Genomic DNA, 12,294 nt, shown 5'->3' with positions numbered 1-12,294 from the left:
TCCAGTGTCATACACCTCATGACAGATGACCAGCTTAAAGAGTATCTGCCATCCTATGGTGATCGACTGGCTGTTTGTGGATACTGCAGACGTAACGAAAATCAACACAGCAGTCGCAAGTCAAAGATCTTTGAGCGGCTTAAAGCAAGAATCTCACGAGACAAAGGTGATCACGTGTCCGAGAAAGATCATCAAACCCCTCCAAAGAATGCTCAGAAGATTCAGAGAAAAATTGAAATAGGATGGATGCATTTCCGAGAAGTGGGATTCATGCAGGTACGAACCAAAAAGGGCGGGGGAACCAGAAAAGAGAGTGTCCCGAAGAGCTGTAACAAATACAACTTGATCGAAAAGGCAGCACAGTTGTTTTTTCCAGGTGGGAAAAATGCTGAGGGGAGTCTTACTGATTTTGACATTGATAATTATTTATCAATGTCAAAAGACAATTATTGTTCTTCATCATGGACAGACAATTATTGTTCTTCATCATGGACAGATTCTTAGAGAACTTATTCCTGTGTTTTCTGAGGAAACTGTCATGGAGGACGACGTTTACTTTAAAGTAATTCTCCCAGATGGAAAGCCTGAAAAAGCTGTGGATGATGGAGGTGTTATGAGGGATGTACTGTCAGAATTTTGGAATGACTTTTATGAGCAGTGCACTATGGACTATGGACAAATACTGACAGTGTCATGATTTTGGTCAACAAGAATGGGAAAGTATAAGCAGAATCACATTTGGCTGGCAAAAAGAGAAGTACCTTCCTGTGAAACTGGCACCAGTACTTCTGGAGCAAGCTGTTTTTTTGGCTTTGTGGAGAGTGACCTCATGGCTTCTTCAAGTATGTTTCAGAGTCTGAGCGGGTGCTCTTTGAATCTTGTCATTCCGATTTTGAAGGTGTTGACCAAGAAGAATTGTTGGAAGTCATGGACATTCACAACTGCCGCAGGCTTCCAACAGCAGATAACATTGAGCAGATCTTGAGGGAGCTTGCTCACCAAAAAATGATTCAAGAGTCTGCTTTTGTGATTGAACAGTGGAGCAACATGCTCACACCTGTTAAAGCAGAGCTGAGAGGGATCGCAGCAGTCTATGAAGAGCTTCAACCCACATCATGAAAGATCATGAGATCAATTACTTACCCTAGTACCTAGAATGCACAGGAGAAACAAATAGTCAAGTATGTAAACACATACCTTAGAGAGTCCGACACACAGCACTTCTCCTCAGATTTTGCACTGGGTCAGATTTGTTCACAGGAAAGAGCATCACTGTCAGCTTCACACAGGTTCAGGGTTTTCAGAGAAGACCTGTTGCTCATACTTGTGGCTGTTACTTGGAGTTGCCAGTAAGCTATGATAACTACCCTGATTTTCGACATGAAATGAACAAAGTCTTAGAAAGCAACGTGTGGGTAATGGACATAATCTAAAATACAAAGGTTTCAGCAAACAGGAATTGGACTGCCATCAGAGTTTAGTGTTTATACATTGTAGGTTTTACAGATTTGTCTAATGAAAGAAGAACTACAAATACTTTGTTGAACCTTCCAGAATGTCACAGCTTAAACACGCTGTCCACTTTCTTAATGCTGCTTTTTACTTTTCTTTTGTTGAACCAAAGTCTAAATGAGTCTCAGGGTAATTTAGCATATTTGAAAAATGGAGGAATCTAACTTATATTTTAACATTAGTGTTTGCTGAAACTTGAAAGCTTTAGCTGTTCATCTAACCTCCTTAACACGGATAATAAACAGTTCCGCTGTTCTTTTTGAAAACACCACTCAGGTCTACTCCAATGTGTGGGCATTAGTGAGCTGCACAGAAATGCATCAAAATAAATGGTGTTTGACTGTTGTAAATATTAAAGATGCTTACTTTTATATTTGTAATACCAGAGGTTTTTCATTACCTGATATGTTTACATAACTGCTGCTGTTCCAAAATTACTTTTTTGAAAACATGACCTAAGCAAAGGATTATAACTAAAATAAGTCCATGTCACAATAGTCCAATGTTGTTACAATGTACTTTTATTTTTTTATTTCACATTACAAACACTATTTTACTAATTCTATTTTGAGGTAGTCATTGTTATTTCCAAAAAAAACAGCATGGCATTGTCAACCAATCCATTAGCATATGGATTACTATTGAAGGCTCTTTTCAGTAGAAAGTTTGATAAATTTGCAGGTCAAATGAAATCATATGCTGTTTTTAATGCTGTGATTGTTTAAATAATTGAATAAATAATTCATTTATTACATTTGTGGAGTTAGAATTTGTACTCAGTTGCTTACAAATAGACAGGACGAGAAAACATATTTTGTAAGGAACTGAAATTATTTGGTAATCTTAGAAATGTATAAATGAGGTACAATTATATTGGATTTCACCACAGATTAAAACATGTAATGCAGACTCAGGAAAGTCACTGATCTAGATTTAGTTCATTGTTCATCATTCGTCTGAGTTCCATATATCGGTTAACTGTTTCAAACACATCATTTGTTAATTTCAGATTATACTCTGACATTAGGTCCACACAGACATTGAACACATCTTCATCACATGGGAAGTCCTTGAACATACACTCTTCGAGGCAGACTTAAACCTTCTCTGTGTCTACGTGGTGAAAACCCTGCCGCCGTAAAGGTGAGGGACTGCATGTAATATGGATTGGCATGTTTTATTTGAGAGATTTGTTTGGTAAAGTAAAGAGATTTGGTGGTAAAGTACGGTGGCCGAGACGTGACAACGCTTTGCAAAAAGCCAAAACACAAATGTCAACACAAATGCAAAAATCACAACACAGCTGGGAAATGAGCAACAATGGATGTTGACAATAAAACAGTTTATATATTTTATCTTTGTGTGGTACTGTCGGACTCCCTGTTATGACATGGTGTACTGCTAAGGTTACTAGAGCTAGCAACATCTAGCTAACGTTACATGACTATGAACGTTTTAGGCTAAAGACAATGAACATTGATCATTTTGCAAAGCTGGTGAACAAAGCTGGATTTATCACGTACTCAAACGGACAATAAGTTTACTTTTCCTCATGTATGTATTTAGCCAATAGTCCAGTTTATAATCCTGCCGGCCAAAATAGTTGGCAAATGCCTTGTGTCATTGGGGTGATTCTTGGAAAATGTGTACTTTTAGAGTATCAGGTCATATTTTTTTAAATAATTGCAATTTTGGACAAATACCTCTTTCTGTGTGAAAATGGTGATAAAAAACTTCAACAAAAAAAAAATCACCACCTCTTAAATATAATTTTTTAATACTTTTCATCCACCTGAAAGTTGCAAAATCACTGTTTTTGACTTGTCACACACCCAGAGTTTCAAACTTCAACAATGAAAAAAAAGGATCACTTATATGACAACTGTTGATGCATTTGAATAAAGAAATACTAAAATAAATAACATTATAATATATGATTTGAGTCCACAGTCAATATTACTTTTTATACAAAATATACATGTCACGCAGCAATGGCGTCATTTCCACCACAACGACTACTGTCCCTTTAAAAAAAGGTTCTAGTGAAAGATTGTTTAGGTGGTTTCCATGGAAATGTATAGTGACATTAGAGCACATGCAGGACATGGAGGCCAGATAAATATCCATCCACAGCTTTTGAAGAAAAAGCAAGGTAAATATCGCTTGTTCAGCAAATATATTTATTGTATTTCATTTCCAAACATGCTGTAGTTCCATTGTTGTTTTGAAAAAGATTACACATTTAACATGAAAGGCATTGTTTTGTGTACATGAACTGCTAGCTATCAATTCAGAGCTAATCAATGAAGCGACCATCCATTTTTATCACAGAACTGTTGAAATGTCATTTCCACCACAGTCATTTCCACCACGCTTCCCTCTGTGGTGGAAAAGACAGAACGTGGTGGAAATGACATTTAAGATTATATGAGTGGTATAGATTGTGAAAGTAAATATATTCCTTTAATAGGCTCTAGGCTGTTGTACTTTTATACTATATAGGCATATACTATACATTTTTTACAATGTATTTTAATAATATTAGCCTATTTTATCTGTTTTAAAGATGCCAAAGACAACAAAACAAAGATCCCAAGCCTACAGGGACAAAATAAAGGCTGACCCGATAAAATATGAGGAGATGCTGAAAAGAGACAGAGAAAGATATTTGAGGAAGAAAGAAAAGGTGTGGTAAAGTCGATTGGCAGTGCTACCAACCCGAGATGGTCACGTTCCCTACATGGGATGAAAAGATTCCCTCAGCCAGTACATCACATCCAGTCACCATCCATCACATGCAGCGTATTGATGATCTCAACGAGGGCCTAGTTGGTCAGTGGTGTGCCGCATCATTCAAGATGTTGATCGGTCTAGTGGAGCTCTAGTGAAAACCATGAGCCCTGTAGGTGAAAATCGGTTATTTTGGCCTCAAAGAGATTACATAGTTTGGTATGAAACCATGCATGTCCTAGGCCTTATCCCTGAGCCTGTACCCGTCACTAAAAGGCACAAATAAATTATTGTGCCTGTTTGGAAGGAAATCCGAGGGGCACTTCGTAAAAGTTGTCTATGACACTACAATCAGTAGTTCTTTGAATACAAGTATACAAGTTAAAGAGAGACTCTATTGACTCTCAAAAAGAAATCATCATTTATTTTAAGTATTCTTGCCAACCCACCAGTTTGGGGGTTATTTACAGCATGTACTGTTACAGTTCTGTGAGAGTTTGAAGATTTTGCCAAAAAGCCAGAAATTAGATGTTGGCTTATAGCAACACCAAAGTGAGTGGTTGGTTTTCACATGGTGTTGTAAATGAAGTTGAATGATTTCAGTTTTTTCTAATAGATATATATATATATGTTTTCTCTAAGTGTTTAGCTTTTGTCATTTCCACAACAGCTCGTCATTTCCATCACAGCACATATTTTTCACAAAATTCCCCAAAATTAGTCAGCTCATATTAAAATCATGTTTACATTTATTGATGGCTTGCATTACTTTATGTAACAAACCAGATTATTAATTATTTACAAGGATCTACCCAAAAGTAATATTGAATTTCACACTGTGAAAAGTGTACAGTTCAGCATTTGATCCTTAGGACAATTAAAATAAGGTCATTAAAAAATGAATTATTGTTATAAATAGTAGTTACTGGTACAACTAAGTTAAGCTAATGGTCCTAGAAAATTCTAGGATGTTTAAATTATTACACTGTTTATTTATAGGTGTTAAATAAAATGTGGTGGAAATGACATTTGTTTACTCGGGGTCAGATACAATTTGAAAAATAACAATTAGTCTTGTAAATTCAGTTTGAAATCTAATGGATCTCCATACTACACTAGTTATTTAAACATATGGAGCTGTGTGAGTTGAATTTGTATAATGTTTTTTTCACTCCACTTCACAAGGCCAAAAGTACACATAATCTAAGAATCGCCCATCCGGGGTCCGTTCGTCGTAAGGATTGAAGCTAAATTAATCAATTGTCCTTTTAGCCCGTTAACGTTAGCGAGTAAAGAATGTATAATACATTACAGTACAATTCTAGAACTATAATCATTAGCTGTATCACGGGCATGGCATTATCTATAATTCCAGCTATTAATATTTGTGGCAACTTAATCACCAAATGCATCATGGGCACTGTGCACTATATAGCAACAGGAACAAGACTCTTCTTTAAGGATGCATGTATTAAAGTTATGTATTGTGCTTATTAAATGTATGTCTTATGAACTTAGAACTGTGCTCAGGCTTAAAACATTGTGTCTCACACAAGGTGTGGGAAACAGGCTGTATTTTGTGTTGTTATCTCTCCATTTCAGAAGCAACCTTGAAACCGGGCTGAGAGAGCACCCAAGCAGGTGGGATGCGTAGGGAAAAACAACTCCCTGATACACGAGAGAACAAGCTCAACCCTTTTTTGATATTTCTGTTTCAATTGCACTGTATAATATATGCTGGGGCAGGGACAGATAGCCAGTTGGACTTCGTGAACCAGCCCGAAACTCTGTTGCGGGTAGGGAAGCGTAGACAGCCCCAGAGCTCTGTACTTGATGATTTCCAACTGCTGCATTAAAGCTGATATTATCGGACCTCTGCGACTCCAGACCACTCTTTCTAGAACACATTTGTGTCATTGAATACCATCATTACATATTGGAACAGACACAAACAATCTAAATCCTTCACGAGCAAACTGAGAACCGCAAACATCGGTTCGCCGACGGCTGATCCGCATCCAAATCATGTGGTTAATTTCAATCAGGCTAAACTTATCAGGGCAAGTGCACAAGCACATCCTACTTCAAAAGGCAGAAAAGGTCGATCACCAAAACCGTGATTGAACGGTATGATGAACCGTGAACGGTATGATGAACCGTGAACGGTATGATGGCGGAAAAGAAGAAAGAGAGAGAGCGGTGATATTCTCGCCATCTGAGCAAACTGTTATAATGAGTCTCTACGAAGACAATAAGCATATTATCATGGCAAAGTCAAACACCGCCACCGCTGCCAGAGCAAGACAGGCATCTTGGCTAAAGAATTGCCGATAAACTAAATGCGTATTTTGGTAAAATGTATAGGCTCATCTTTAGAGCCTTATTACTCAAATCAATCAGATCACATTTCTTTAAATGTGCCTGCTGGCAGTAGGCTTAATGGAAATTAATCATCGAATGAGATCTTGCTAGCGAAAATAATGATATCAACTCTTTCAGAATAAGTATAAAAACAAGGCCAAAGAGTATCTAATTGATACGAATTCATAGACACTGAGGATTCATGAGGATATATGTAGGGTGATATCAGGTAGTAACGAGTCCCTGCTTAGGTCGTTGCCCCCGCGACCCGATCCCCGGACAAGCGGCGGATGACGACGACGATGACGACGACGACGATATCAGGTAGGCCTAATATGGGCCACTTTTTGGTAAATCGTTTGGGACAACAATACAATACCATATATGATATATGCCTTTTCCATGTGTTTTTATGATTACTTATGACTGTTTTTGATATTTGTTTGTTGAAATGATGTAATAAAATATAATTATTTAGGCCCTACAGTTCTTGAAACATCAGCTGTGCCAACTTTTTTTGCACAAGCAGTTTCAGGTAAAATGGACCAGCTGTTCAGGTAAAATGGGCCAGTGAAACTGCAAAGGGAAATAGTAATTTATCAACAATTTTAATTTTAAAACACAGTTGCTTATACAGCCACATGACATTTAAACTGCATTTAACAAACATATTCATATGTGCCATAATTTAAAAAAATGATTCTGAAGCCCAGACTCGTCACAGTTCCATATATATGTGACGGTGTGCCCTCAATACCCAGCTCGACCAAAAGGCTCTCATACTGGTTAAACCACTGGCTAACCACCTCTTTGTTGAGTCCAGCAGCCCGTGCTGCAGACAGGACCTCTGGCTTGCGCATCCCAAGCTCTGGGTTGCGCTTTAGAAAGTTGTTAAACCAGTAATATCCGGCCCTCCTTGCTGTCTTGAAGAAACCAGATATGTTGTTCTTGGCTGCAAAATCAAAGGCCACTTGCTGGACATCATGTTTTGTGAAGGGAAACCCCCTCTGCGCCAATGTGTTGAGGGTGGCAGCAAGCTCCCTTTCCGCCTTCTGTGGTAGGTAGGGCTTCTGCCCTGACACATGTTCACTGCCAGTCACCTTTCCACTGATGCGTCTTTGCAATGTGGATCGCGGCACACCCCATGCTCTTGATAAGAGGTGCACACTCACTGTAATTCCTTTCTTCTCTCCCTCCATGTATTCATCTAAGGCCCCCTTCATCCTCTCCTCTTTCCGCAGATTGTAATTGTTTGGCCTTCCTTTCCATCCCTTTTTAATCTTTGTATCTTTTCCTCTCTGGTCCTTGCTCCTCCTCTCTTTTTCTCTCCCTTTCCCTCTCTCCTCTCCTCTCACTTCCTTCTCGTTCGCCATACTCACTGTACATAAAATATCTACTACTATTATTACTGTTGGGGGGGTCATGGTGCGACACACACCGTCACACACTCCAACATGTGTATGTGTTTTACCTGATGGCCCATTTTACCTGATATCACACTATATATGTGTATATGCATGTAGGCCTATTTGTAAATCCCTCTTTGATTTCATTGACTGGGACATGGCCAGGGAATATGATGAATTGATCAGCTGGTTAAGCGGCAAGTACACTTTTCTTACAGCAACTAATGCTGTGGCTTTGCCAATGTTTTCTGCATCGCTTATACTGTATAAAAATGTAGCCTACCTGACGCGAAAAACCTCAAGGCTATGCAGAGTCTGAAGCACAGTAAAAGTTTCAAGTAGCTTTGTTGTCAATTTCTTCACGTCAAGACATAAAAAGGAATTGATATGACGTTTCCCACTCTCCCACAGTGAAACATAAAAAGCACAGGCACAACAGATAAGACAAGACATTTCTTAAAACATTGCGTTACATATTCACATACAGCAGCATAAGCTCATAAAGCATAAAACTTGCTGCGGCGTGTGATATTTGCAATGTACGGCCCGAGAAGGTATTGCAAATAAACAAGTCCATGTCGGCTGAATCAATATCGCTCAAACGAGAACTCATCCGTGTGAAATAATGGATCTTAGCGAAAAATTCTATTGGTATGGAAAGCTAATCGAACTAGAATTAGTGATGTGTTGTTCGTGAACGATTCGTTCATTTTGAACAAGGACTCGGGAGTAACGAGTCCTCTCAGAGTGATTTGTTCATTTTCTCGTGGCCGCGTATCGGGACTGTTGCATAGGCTCGTCCAAGTAAACAAAAATGATTCGTTCATTTCTCAACTCGGTCTTTCTACGAGTCTTTGGATCATTTTTCACGTGACCTGCAAAGGCTCTGTAGTTAGAGGAAACGAATGATTCGTTCATTTCCCGACTCGGTCTTTCTACGAGTCTTTGGATTATTTTTCACGTGACCCGCAATGTATTTTGTTAGTAGAGGAAACAGTTTCCTCATTCCCTTTTGCGTGGCATCTGTTTTAGTAGGACGTGAATGATATTCGCTCAAGTCATCATACTGACTGGTTTTGTTATTTTCACTTTACATTTACACTTACAGTTTAGTGCAGTGAGATTGTTTTCCGTGATAATTAAATGCTAGTATGATATTAAATTACCAAATCATACAAACTGTCATGATACATTATTTTAATGCAGGAATTTCTTTTGAAATAGTATCTACTGGTGCACATGTCATGCACTAACCTACATGATAATAGGTGCGTTCGACTTCATGCAGCGCCGGTGTTGCCTGCAGCCGCCTGCAGCCCGGCTGACTTAAAGCAGCCAATGGCATTCTCAGCTTCAAGGCAGCCGACTGCAGCCGTCTGCCGGCGCTGCCGGCGCTGCATAAAGTCGAACGCGCCTAGTATGATACGTGTTTGCAGTGGACCCCCCCCGGTTGAAATCAACGAATGACTCAAAAAAAGATTTGTTCATTTTACTGAACAAGATTCAAAGAACCGAATCAGTAAAATGATCCGAACTTCCCATCACTAACTAGAATATCTCCTTGGTCAGCTGGGTCTCTCAGAAAGGGAGCTGCCAATTATTTTCCGGGGGTGTGGCAAGCTTATCCAGATACACTTACGTTAGCCTGCTCTTGAGCAGGTTAGTGCTAATTGAAATGTTACTATGGTGATTTATCGAAAGTTGCTTCCACGAACCAAAAAAAGGGGTGTTTTTTTATCTTAGCCTGAAAATTTGCTTGCTAAACTGCTTAGCGAGCTACGACGAATACCCCCCCGTTGTTGCTCACTTCTGCTGTGTTGTGATCATAGACTGGTTGTGACTTCTGTGTTGACATGTCTCGGCCACCGTAGACATGTGTTGGCAAAATGTAATTTGCTGCAGTGCAACTAATGTAACAATTATTATTTTCAAAACGCACATGTTTTTTTGACAAACAATAGTTAATATCCGCATTTATAATACGGGTGGTTTAAATCAAGCATTCTGATTGGTTGACAGTGAGTCACGGGGTGTGCTTTATTGAGCATAAAGTACTGTACGCCCATAGAATGCTCTGGTATGCCTTATTACATTTACCTTAAAACGGGAGCGTTCCATATTAGTGCGCACTCAAAATAACTAAAATGTTGCCGAAGAAAAAGACTAAAAAAAGAAAAGTAACTACTGGCATGCAGCAATTTATTTAAGCAATAAGCCCCAAGAGGCCGTGGTTTACGCTGATTTTAGAACTGGTAAGGGGAGTTGTTAGTAACATGTAACGCGATATAGCCAATCACAATCAAGGATGGGAACAACCAGTTTTAGAATGGTTAGCGAGCTATACTAGCAACATTCGGTTAATATTTGAGCAATATTATTGCACTGTCCCGTGCTATCAGTGCTAACTAGCTGGTCTAGCTACTGAAACGTTGGACGGAAGCTCAGGTCTATAGTTGCTAACTAGACTACACTTATTTAATTTGAGCTTCGTAGCCACGCAATTACATGACCTGGACTTGGCTTCTTAAAACAACGTTTTCCACAGATGCACACTAATGTTCGTCTATCGAGTCCCAAGTCACTCGTAACTTGTTTACAGCATATGTAGGTTAGTAGGCTAGCTAGCTACCATATACCCAGTGCCTACGAAACATTTATGATTGATTTAAAATGTTTAGGCCTAGTGTTTAAATTAACTATTATTTTATTGAAAGTGTCCCATTGTCGTTGTTATTTTAAAGGTAGCTTTTATAAAATGAGCATTGAATGAATGAGATGGTGCGAGATCTAGCTAGGCTAACAAACGTGCACTGCACAATGCTGTTTGTCCATTGCATAGCAACAGCCACCGTTTACAGGGACTATTTTCTCTCGGCTACTGAAATGCGATACACAATGTTTGTTGTCTATAACTATTTTGTGCTGAAAGGCAGCTTACAATTTATTTACTATTCATAATTTCGCTGGCAACCGTATTATAAAAGCAATAAGGTACTCGAGGCAGTACTTTATCGCCAATAAAGTACGTGTTCCAGGGTTTGCCGGCTCTCCGCTGCGCGGCCTAACAACACCCTTGAACACGTACTTTATTGGCGATAAAGTACTGCCTCTCGTACCTTATTGCTTACATAACACAGGTAATGACTTTTAACACATGGTCATTATGGCTCTTAAATATATCGACTATTAAGCAATAATTGAACTCCAAATGTGTAATTACCTGTATTGTTTGAAGAAAACAAAACTGGATCAAGGACTTGTCTAAGAAGTTGTCTGAAAAGTAGCCATCCTCTCTTAATTTGTCAAACAGGTCCATCCAAAACTTGAAACACTCTGCAAGGTCAGCCACCATCGTTTAATCCGCTGGTTTCCAGTGATGGGACCAAAGGTTACACTTTCTGTTCCTGCTTGGTTCTCCGAAAAATGCTAAAACCGCTGCCTTTCAGCCATATGACCATTTTCTGCTCCTAAATCAAGTCTGAGTCTGGCAGGGCATCCACCAATGTTGATCACAGCGTCCATAAAGTAGCCAGCGATGATCTTTGGATCATTGTTTGTTTAGTAAGCTTCAAGCCATATTATTTTTCTGGAAAACCAATCAATGCATCCACTTATAGCAATTCCAAATGGCTTAAGTTTGTCATAGCCATCAATGTGCCAGACATAGTTTGGACCACAACTGTGGTAAACACGCCTTTGCAGTCTGTTTCTTGAACTCAGATCAACACCTTCACCATCCAATAACTGTAGCAATATTCGAATTATTTCTCTGTCAGTCACAATTCCATGTAACCAACATTTTTGGTGCATCCATCTGTAACCATGACACTGACCAGAGGTTTCCAATTGCTGTTCGATAAAGGTTGCCACCTCAGCCACATCGGTTTTATTCTTCCTACGCCAGAGCTTCTTCTTGCTCAAAATTCTTTCAAGGGTGCGTTTGCTTAATACAATCCCATGTGAATTAGCAAGCAATTGAAGTATTTCATCCATTGTAAAACCACGTTTAAAGTAGTCGTCGATGTACTGACAATCCATGTCCATTTTTAAATTGAATATGCTCTATAATTCTTTTTGTCTCATAATGTTGACTTAGTATCTCATCATTTCGACTTAGTATCTCATAATTATGATTTAGTGTCTCATAATTATGAGTTAGTTAGTATCTCATAATTATGACTTAATTTGTCATCTTTTTTACTGGCGGAAATGGGCTTCCATACCTATGCCTACATCAATGTGTTAAGTTACTTTATTATATGGCAACGACGGTACGAGCTTTCTG

The 12,294-nt window shown here is 38.9% G+C and overlaps 1 pseudogene; it reads left to right on the top strand.

Annotated features, from left to right (window-relative positions):
* Positions 1-1,613, top strand: LOC146221004 (uncharacterized; annotated as a pseudogene).
* The last annotated feature ends 10,681 nt before the right edge of the window (positions 1,614-12,294 follow it).

Source organism: Hypomesus nipponensis, chromosome 26 (genome assembly GCF_054491055.1).
Source record: "Hypomesus nipponensis isolate SF chromosome 26, ASM5449105v1, whole genome shotgun sequence".
Classification (NCBI taxonomy): Eukaryota; Metazoa; Chordata; class Actinopteri; order Osmeriformes; family Osmeridae; genus Hypomesus; species Hypomesus nipponensis.
The sequence above is the reverse complement of the archived record's forward strand: the minus strand, read 5'-3'. Positions and strand labels throughout refer to the sequence as shown.